The sequence below is a fragment of the Sceloporus occidentalis genome, unplaced genomic scaffold (assembly GCF_023333645.1).
Source record: "Sceloporus occidentalis isolate IW3139 unplaced genomic scaffold, rSceOcc1.0.p SCAF_1, whole genome shotgun sequence".
NCBI lineage: Eukaryota > Metazoa > Chordata > Lepidosauria > Squamata > Phrynosomatidae > Sceloporus > Sceloporus occidentalis.
The window spans coordinates 315,688,179-315,697,844 of NW_028316981.1; positions in this window are offsets into that span (position 1 = coordinate 315,688,179).

Sequence of the window (9,666 nt, forward strand, 5' to 3'; positions counted from 1 at the left end):
GAGGAAGAATTCTAGATATAGCTCTCTTCCTTCCTCTGACATATCAGCTTGCTCCATACAGGGAATATCCAGAGCAGAACATTACCTAAACAAGTGTCCAAATATTTCATGACAGATGATGCATCACACAACCCTAGTGTGGATGTGCTCTTCCACATGCAGACATATCACACAATGGGAAACCTGGCATTCAGCAATAAGGAGTGGACCAATGACTGCCTTCTTTTCTTAATCAGGAACTTCAAGTTCGGGAACATGCAGACATGCCATTGTCCATCACATTATCTCAATGTATTCTTCTCCTTCGGAAAACACCCTTGAAAAATGGGGCTTTGGGTCAGGAAAAAAGTAGTTGTGGTGTTCTTTAATCTTTGAGTGAGTGGGAGTTAACTGCCCTGAAGTCAACTTTGACTTATGATGACCCTATGCATGAGACATCTCTAGGACACTGTCCTCAACAGCCCTGTGCAGGTCTTGCAGACTCAGGGCCATGGCTTCCTTGATCGTCTATCCATCTGGAATGCAGTCCTTCTCTTTCCTGCTGGCTTCTACCTTAACTAAGCATTATTGTCTTTTCTAGTGAGTCATGCATTAAGATATTGTCAAGTACAACAATCTCAGTTTAATTATTTTGGCTTTTAGCGAGGGTTCAGGCTTGATTTGTTCTAGGACTCTTTTTTGTTTGTTTGTTTGTTTAGCAGTCCACAGTTTCTGTAGACCTCTTCTCCTGCATTACAATTCAAATGAGTTTATTCTCTTCCTGTCTACTTACTTCACTGTCCAGTTTTCACAACCATATATAGGATACATTCCCACTACCTTTTAAATCAGATTGTGAATTGGTTTGAACTGGTTCAAACAACCCTGGTTCCCACTTAATCCAAATCGCTGATTTTTTCTGCTTCTTTTTCGATAAATTGATTCTGCGCAAATGTGAACCACATGTGGACTGGAATTGATTCAAATTTCCCCTTTGGATGGCTGGAACCGAATCATTTTGAATCAATTCATTTGTGAATGGGAACCACAAGTGGATTATTTTGGAGGGAAAAATGCGATCAGGGCAAAGGTAGCGGGAACCAAACTCCACTGTCGAATCAATTGATTGGTTCAGATCGCACACTGATTTATCTGTAAGTGGGAATGGGGCCCATAGAAACTGAAAATACAATGGTATGGACAATCCTGAATTTACTATCCAGTAATGTATCTTTGCTCTTCAGGTTCTTTCATGGCTGCCCTTCCCACTAGTGCTCCTCTGATTCTGCAATCCCCATTCTGATCAATGAGTGAGCGAAGGAATGGGAAAACTAACTATTTCAATCTCTTCATCATCTGCCTTAAAGTTATATAAATGATCAATGGCCATTTTTTTTGTTTTGTTTTCTTAATGTTCAATGGCTGGAAGATGTTCTTCAGAGTTACAGACAAAGTTCTTCTAATTCAGTGTCTGGATTAGAAGCACTTTCTTCCTTGACTTTCTTCAGTAATTGTCCCAAGTCGTGGCTATTTTCTCCTAGTAGTATTGTGTCACCTGCATATCTTAAATTGTTGGTATTCCTTCTTTCTCCAAATCTAATCTTTGGTTTACCTGTTGGTGAAATGTACTCTCTTCTCCATGGCGGCTTCTAATCCAGACACTGAATTAGAAGAACTTTGTAACTCTGAAGAACATCTTCCAGCCATCGTAGACCAGTAATGGCTGGGCTTCCCAGTAGAAATCAATGCTGACTATAGATTATTCAAATTGTGGCACCTGTTTGGGCATACAGTTTAGCACCTTGGATCTCTCCTTCCACATTCAGGCTGGGATCCTACTGACATGGGAGCAAACTGCTGCCAGACGATGTAGTGAGCTCAAGGGAGGAATGGTCTGATTTAAAACTGTGGGCCTGAAGAACTTCTCTGTTGATTCTCAAGCCTTGTAATCAGGCTTCATACAGATGATAGTGAAGATTATACACAAGTCTGTATTTGCAGCCTTTGCATCAGTTTTTCCCAGAAAGAGAATGTGTGCTTCCATGTCTCAACAGAGTCCTTGATAAGGGATCTGGATTGCACCTCAAATCTGACAAGGAGACAACCAGGAACCACCTAGATAACCTACACGAGTTCATTTCTGCCATTTCTCATAACAGCAGAGCCAGATGAAGTGCATCCCAGGGTACTGAAGGCACTTACTGATGTATTCTCTGAACTCCTTTCTGAGAAATCTTGGAGAACAGGTAAGGTACCAGAGGACTGGAGAAGGGCAAACATTGTCCTTCTCTTCAAAAAGAAGATTGAGGAAACTACAGTGGACCCTTGGTATCTGCTGGGGTTTGGCTCCAGGACCTTCTGTGAATGCCAAAATCCGTGGCGGCTCAAGTCCCATTAAATACAGTGGCCTAATAAAATTGTGTCCCTTATGTAAAAATGGTAAAATCAAGGCTTGCTTTTTGATATATATATATATATATATATATATACATACACATTTTCAAGCCATGGATGGATACAGAGGCCTGACTTTCCAAGCCTGTCAACCTGACCTAACACCTAAAATATTAGAACAGATTATACAGGAGAATGTGTCCAAATACCTTGGTGACAATGCAGTGATTGGTAGAAGCCAGAAAGGGCTTGTCAAGAACAAATTCTGCCAACCTAATCATATCTTTTTTTGATTGAGTACCTAAATAACCTAAAGGCACTAGATCCTGTCTGATCTTAGAAACTAAGAAAGGTCAGCCCTGGTTAGTATTTGTATGGGAGACTGCTGACGAATCCCGAATGTTATAGGCAATATTTTAAAGGAAGTAACTGGCAACCCACCTCTATGGATTCCTTGCCTATGAACACTTAGGAAATTCAAGGGGGTCACCATAAGCCAGCAGGTAACTTGAACACACACGCGCGCACACACACACACGCACACACACACACAAGCTGCCCTAAATCAACAGGTGGCTTGAAATTACACACACACACAGAGATATATATATATATATATATATATATATATATATATCCACAAACTAGTAGTAGGTGGTGAGAATTCTGTAGATGTCATTTATTTCACTTTCAGCAAAGCATTTAATAATGTGCCCTATGATATTTTGATTAGCAAATTGAATAAATATGGAATAGATGAGAACACTGTCAGATGGATTGATAATTGGTTGGAAAACAGTGTTCTAAGAGTCATCCTCAATGGCTGCTTTTCAAATGGAAGAGAAGTCGCAAGTGGAGGGCTGCAGAGTTCTGTCCTGGGGCTGACAGTCTTCAATATTTTTATCAGTGATTCAGATGATGTGATGGAGCGAATCATTATCAGATTTGCAAATAATACAAAACTGGGAGGGACAGCTAACACATTGGAAGATAGGGACAGAATTCAAAAGGATCTTGATAAGCTAGATAACTGAACTGAAAGTAATGGAATGAAATTCAATATAAACAAATACAAAATTCTACATTTAGGGCACAAAAACCAAATGCACAGGTCGAGGGTGGGGGATACATGGCTTAGCAGCAGTTTGTGCAAAAAGAACCTGGGGATTATTGCTGATCATAGTTGAGCATGAGCCAGCAGTGTGGTGCTGCAGCAAAGAAGGCAAATAATATTTTAGCCTGCATTAATAAAACTGTTATTAACTGTCCAGGTTGAGGAAAGCAATGGTCCCACTATATTCTACACTAGTCAGGCCTCTTCAGGAGTTCAATCCAGGGCTTCTTTATTTTGAGAAAGATGTAGACAAGTTGGAGCAGGTTCAGAGAAGGGCGATAAGATTTATGGAGAACAAAACCTGTGAGGAAAGGTTGAAGGAGTTGGGCATGTTTAGCTTGGTGAAAGGAAGACTGAGAGGGTGGCATGATCACATTCTTTAAATACCTTGAGGGCTACCACAGAGAGGAGAGGCCAAGCCTGTTCTCTTTGCCCCAGAGGGTAGGACCAGGTCTAAGGTTTGAAGTTAGAGGAGGGTAGGTTTCAACTGAATGTTAGTTAGAAGAGACAGTGAGCACAGTTGGACAATGGAACCAACTACTTAGAGAGGTGATGAGCTCTGTTCTAGGAGCCTTATCGCATGAGGAAAGAAATCTAAAATAGAGCAGAAGAGTAAGCTTTTTCTTTACCTCTCTGCATGATGTTGTCGCATTTCCTTTCTCCCTCCCAAGGGAGACAGTTGCAAAAGCATGCCTTTTGTCAAAGAGAGAAACACAGAGAAAGCTGCTGCTCTCCCGCTCCATTTTGGATTTCTGTTGTTATGCAATTTATCTAATATGTGCACTTTTCCATATTGACTAAAACATGTTTGTGAGTATTTTTACTTCGTGCATATTTTTAAGGTTGCATTTTAAAATATGCACTTTTTGTGCATTCATAATAATAATAATACCCTATAAGTTCTGCAGCTTTCCATTTCTTTATGATAAGATTCATTTTTGTCTTATGATGAGTCCCAGGAGATGCAAAATAGCAAATTTCATCCGAACTGCTGAAGCCAACAGCCCACTTTTTCATCCCTACTGGCAGTTCACACCCTGCAAAGAGATGAAAAATCCCTAAGATGTAAATTGCAAACTGCCTTTGGGGAGGCAGGGGTTATAGCCGCACCTGAATTTTCAGGTGTGCAGCATCATTACGCTGAAACCTGCAACATGAAGGACCTGTTCATCTCAAACTTCCCCAGTTTCGACAGGTATCTTTTTACAACTGCTGTGACAGGACAAATATTAAATGCAGCCCATAACTTTTCCATGCAGACTTGGATGGCAAGAATGAATGAGAGCAATTCCTGTCTTGCCAAGAGCCTAACAGAAAATCAGAATCCTACAGAGACATCAGAACATTTTGTTCTCTGCCTTCAAGTTGACATAAACCCGTGGCAACCCTTTCCTAGAGTTTTCTTTGCAAGGTTTATTCCAAGGAGCTTTGCGGTTGCTTTCATCTAAGGTTGAGAGAGCATGGTTCCCCATAAGTTTTTCATGGCTGAGCAGGGAATCTCCTGGAGTCCTAGAGCGCACCTATATTGTAGAAATCATGCAGTTTCATACCAGTTGAAGTGCCGTTGCTCCATCCTATAGAATCCTGGGATTTGTAGTTTTACAAGGTCTTTAGCCTTCTCTGTTGAAGAGTACTGGTGCCTCAGAAAATCACAAATCCCAGGATTCCTGTATATGAACTATATATGGTAAATGCCCTTTCTAGATATGTGAAACTCCTTCTGTCTTGAGGTGCCTCTACACTATAGAAATAATGCAATTTGATGCCACTTTAACTGCCTTGCCTCCATCCTACAAAATCCTGGGATTTGTAGTTTTGTGCAGCACCAGCTTTCTTTGGCAGAGAAAATTACAGTAGTGACCTTGTAAAACTACCAATGCCAGGTTTCCATAGGATGGCGCGACAGCATTCAAAGTGGTGTTAAAGTGCATTATTTCTACCTCTAATCCCAAACGCAAGCCACTACACCACACTGGCTCTTTAAAATGCCTTACTCATTGGGAAAATACTGCTTCCTTGACAGCTACTAATACTGCCCTGCCCTCCCACACATCTAGGAATAAAGGTGAATATTTTCTCAGCACTAGGAGGGCTGGGCTTGCCCAAATAAAACACGAAAAGAAAAAAGATTAAGGCTTCCACTGGGAGTTAGGTGAAAGCTGAAAAACAGCATCACTAAACAAGTTGTTTCAAGATAAGGGAAGTTGCTCAGTTGCCATTATTTGTGGCTCCCATGCCCGGAGCAAGATCCCAACTCTGTTTGCCGCCACCGCCTCCATTCCCAGCCCCATCAGGGTGTGTTAAGAATAAACATAAAGCCTAAAGCCTTCTGCTCCTGTTGCTGCAGTGGAAATTCCACGTTGGAAGATAAGAAACTGCTGCAAACCCTGTCCTTGCTTATGCCAAATGGATATCTGTAGGACCAGAATCCTGTTGTGTACCTAACTCCTGTTCTGATGCAATTCTATCACTAGTCCCAACTAGAGTAGACCCATTGAATCAGCTGGATTCACTCTGCATTGGCTGTAGGCTCAGTGAAAACACTCCCTCGGAGCACGGTGGAGTCTCCTTCTTTGGGGTTTTTTAAACAGAGGCTTGATGGTCATCTGCCACGTGTGCTTTGCTTTTGAGTTGCCACATTGCAGGGGGTTAGACTGGATGGCCCTTGGGGTATCTTCCATCTCTACTATTCTGTTCTTCTACTTGTGTGCTGAATCACCATTCAGCAACTGAATCAATGGTTCAACTCCAGCTAGGGTTACCAACAGGATTTAGGGCTTCCATTCCTGTGGGAAAGCGGTATCCAGAATACATTTGCAGAAGAGATTCCACCTAAACCAGTAGTTCCCAAGTTTTGGCCTTCCAGATGGTTTGGACTTCAACTCCCAGAAGCCCTAGCCAGTTGGACTAACAGTCAGGAATTCTGGGAACTGACATCCCAAACATCTGGAGGACCAAAGTTTGGGAACTATTGACCTAAACATTAGGAAGGACTTCCTAATGGTAAGAGCTGTTCAACAGTGGAACACACTCCCTTGGAGTGCAGTGGAGTTTCCTTCTTTGGGGGGTTTGAAACAGAGGCTGGATAGCCATCTCTCGGGGGTGCTTTGATTATGTATTCCTGCATGGCAGAATGGGGCCCTTGGTGTCTCTTCCAGTTCTGCGATTTCATGATTCTAACTGGGTCTTTACCTGTAGTTTGAATCCATTATCCTGTGTCTTAGTCTCTGGAGGAGCAGAAAACAAGTTTGCTTCATCCTCAATATGACATCCCTTCAAATATTTAAACATGGTTATCATGTCGCCTCTTAACCTTGGAGTTTATCATACGGATGAAAATTGGAAATTTAAACAGGGTTAATCCCGTGAAAATCATGCAATTACTATTAAATAGCAATTAAGATTTTCACACACAGCAGGCATTATCTCAGGAATAACCAGGGAATAACCAGGCAATAAATAGCAACAAATAATTCACAGGATTTTTCCATGAATGATTTGATGCTGGTTATTCCTGGGTTAATGGTGCTTTAATTGCTTTTGACTGTGACATCATGTGAAAAACTTTATTACAATTGTGCACTTTGCATGGAATATTCCCAGGATAATGGTACTTTAAGCACAATATCATGTGAAAATTTTAATTGCAAATGCGCAATTTTCACGGGATATTCCCAGGATAATAGTACTTTATTCATGATGTCGTGTGAAAATCATAATCATGAATGTGTGATTTTCACAGGATAAACCCTGTTTACACTTCCAATTGTCCCCATGTGATAAACTCCCTTGTCTTCCCAGACCTTTTACTATTTTGCTTGTCCTCCCCTGGACATGCTCCAGCTTGTCCACATCTTTCTTGAATTGTGGTGCCCAGAGCTGAACACAGTATTCCATGTCAGGTGTCACCAAAGCAGAATAGAATGGCAGTATTACTTCCCTCGATCTAATTCTAGACACTATCTTCCTCTTAATGCAGCCTAGGATCATATCGGCTTTTTCAGCTGCCGCATCACACTGCTGACTCATGTTCAGCCTCTGGTCTACTATGACTCCTAGATACCTTTCGCATGTAACATTGCCATCTAATGTGAGCGGAGCTCCTATTGAGATAGTGTGGGGCAGGGGGAGATATGGCGGTAGGAGAATGGACTCACGTTACAGGGGAAGGAGAGATCGATGCTTAATACCCATCTCTCCTTCCTGTCCCTCTCCTAACCAAAGGGACCTGAGGGTCTCTCCAACCATACCACAAACCCTGACTCTGCTCCTGTGCAATGCCAGGTCCATTAAGAGCAAGTCCCACATCATTCATGATCTAATTGAGGATAACAACTGTGACCTGGCTTGCATTACTGAGACCTGGCTTGGGCCTGGAGGGGAAGCTGTGTGGGCCCAGGCCCTACCTGCCAGGTACTCAGTGAAGGACCAGACCAGGTTAGGTGGGCGGGGGGGGGGGGGGTGTCGCCTTGATCCACAAGAACACCTTGTCTCTTTCCAGGAACCATGTTCGTCAAACTACCTACATCGAGTGTATTTACCTGACCCTGAAGGCCAGAGACAGTCTAGGGATTTTGTTGGTGTACCAGCCACCTCGTGCGCTAACAGACTCCCTTAACGAACTGACACAGCTGGTCTCGGAGGTACTGTTGGAATCGCCCAGGCTATTGGTCCTGGGTGACTTCAACATTCCCCTCGCGGCCAGCTATGTTCCATCCGGTGCGGTTCGCGAATTCATGGATACCATGACTTCCATGGGCCTGTCTCAACTGGTCTCGGGTCCAACGCATTCTGCGGGTAATACGCTCGATATGGTCTTTTGCACGAGCATGGAAAATCCGTGGGCGGAAATAACTAATATTTCCCCCCTGTCATGGACGGATCACTTCCTGGTAGAGGCAGTGATCAAGGCTTCTACCCAGATCCCTCCCGGAGGCGGCGGACCTATTAGAATGGTCCACCCTCGAAGGCTGATGGAACCCAAAAGGTTCCAGGAAGCCCTAGAGGGGCTTATGGTTGGAAATGACGGCGACTCTGTTGATGCCCTGACTGGTATCTGGAATACCGGTCTCTCTAGGGCTATACACAGTATCGCTCCCAAGCGCCCTCTCAGGCCTGCTTCCAAACAAAAGCCCTGGTATACGGAAGATCTCCGGGCAAGGAAGCGGGTTCTGCGACGGCTAGAGCACCGCTGGCGGAAACACCAGCGCTTATCCGACAAGACTCTCCTAGACCACCTTTTGGAGGACTATGGAGAGGCGATACGTGCAGCTAAGAACTCGTTCTATGGTGCACGTGTCGCGTCCGCGGAGTCGCGTCCAGCAGAGTTGTTCAGGGTAGTGAGGGAGCTAACTCAGCTCCCTCCTGCCCCGAACCAGATCCTTGAACCTTCTAAGGCCTGCTGTGACCATTTTAACAACTTCTTTGCGGATAAAATCTCTCGGATAAGCGAAGGTCTTGAGGCCAGCTTTAGAGCAGAACCTAGAGTAGAGGCATCCAGGGCTTCCGTGAATTCAGTTATTCTGGATCAGTTTGAGTCTGTCAGTACCGAGGATGTGGACAAGATCCTTGGAAGTGTTAGGAAGACAACTTGCTCTCTCAATCCCTGTCCCTCATGGCTAGCAGCACAGGGGGGGCCGATTGTGACCACATTGTTACATCGGATTATTAATACATCTCTGAGGGAAGGGCAATTTCCATCTTCTTTGAAATTGGCCACAGTAAAACCTCTACTAAAAAAGCCCTCCCTCGACCCCCTGTTGCATAATAATTATCGGCCAATCTCGCTACTGCCATTTTTGGGGAAGGTAATCGAGCGGGCGGTTGCAATCCAGCTTCAATCGGTCTTGGATGAGACGGATTATCTAGACCCATTTCAAACCGGCTTTCGGGCGGGTTACGGGGTTGAGACTGCTATGGTCGCCTTGGTCGATGATCTCCGTCTGGGCATGGACAGGGGTAGCGTGTCCCTGTTAGTGCTCTTGGACATCTCAGCGGCTTTCGATACCATAGACCATGGTATCTTTCTGGAGCGCCTGGCGGAGGTGGGAATTGGGGGCACTGCGCTCCAGTGGTTCCGTTCCTACCTCTCCGGGAGGTTCCAGATGGTGCAGCTGGGAGACGTGTGCTCCAATAAGAGGGCCCTTACATCTGGGGTCCCTCAACGAGCCATCCTGTCT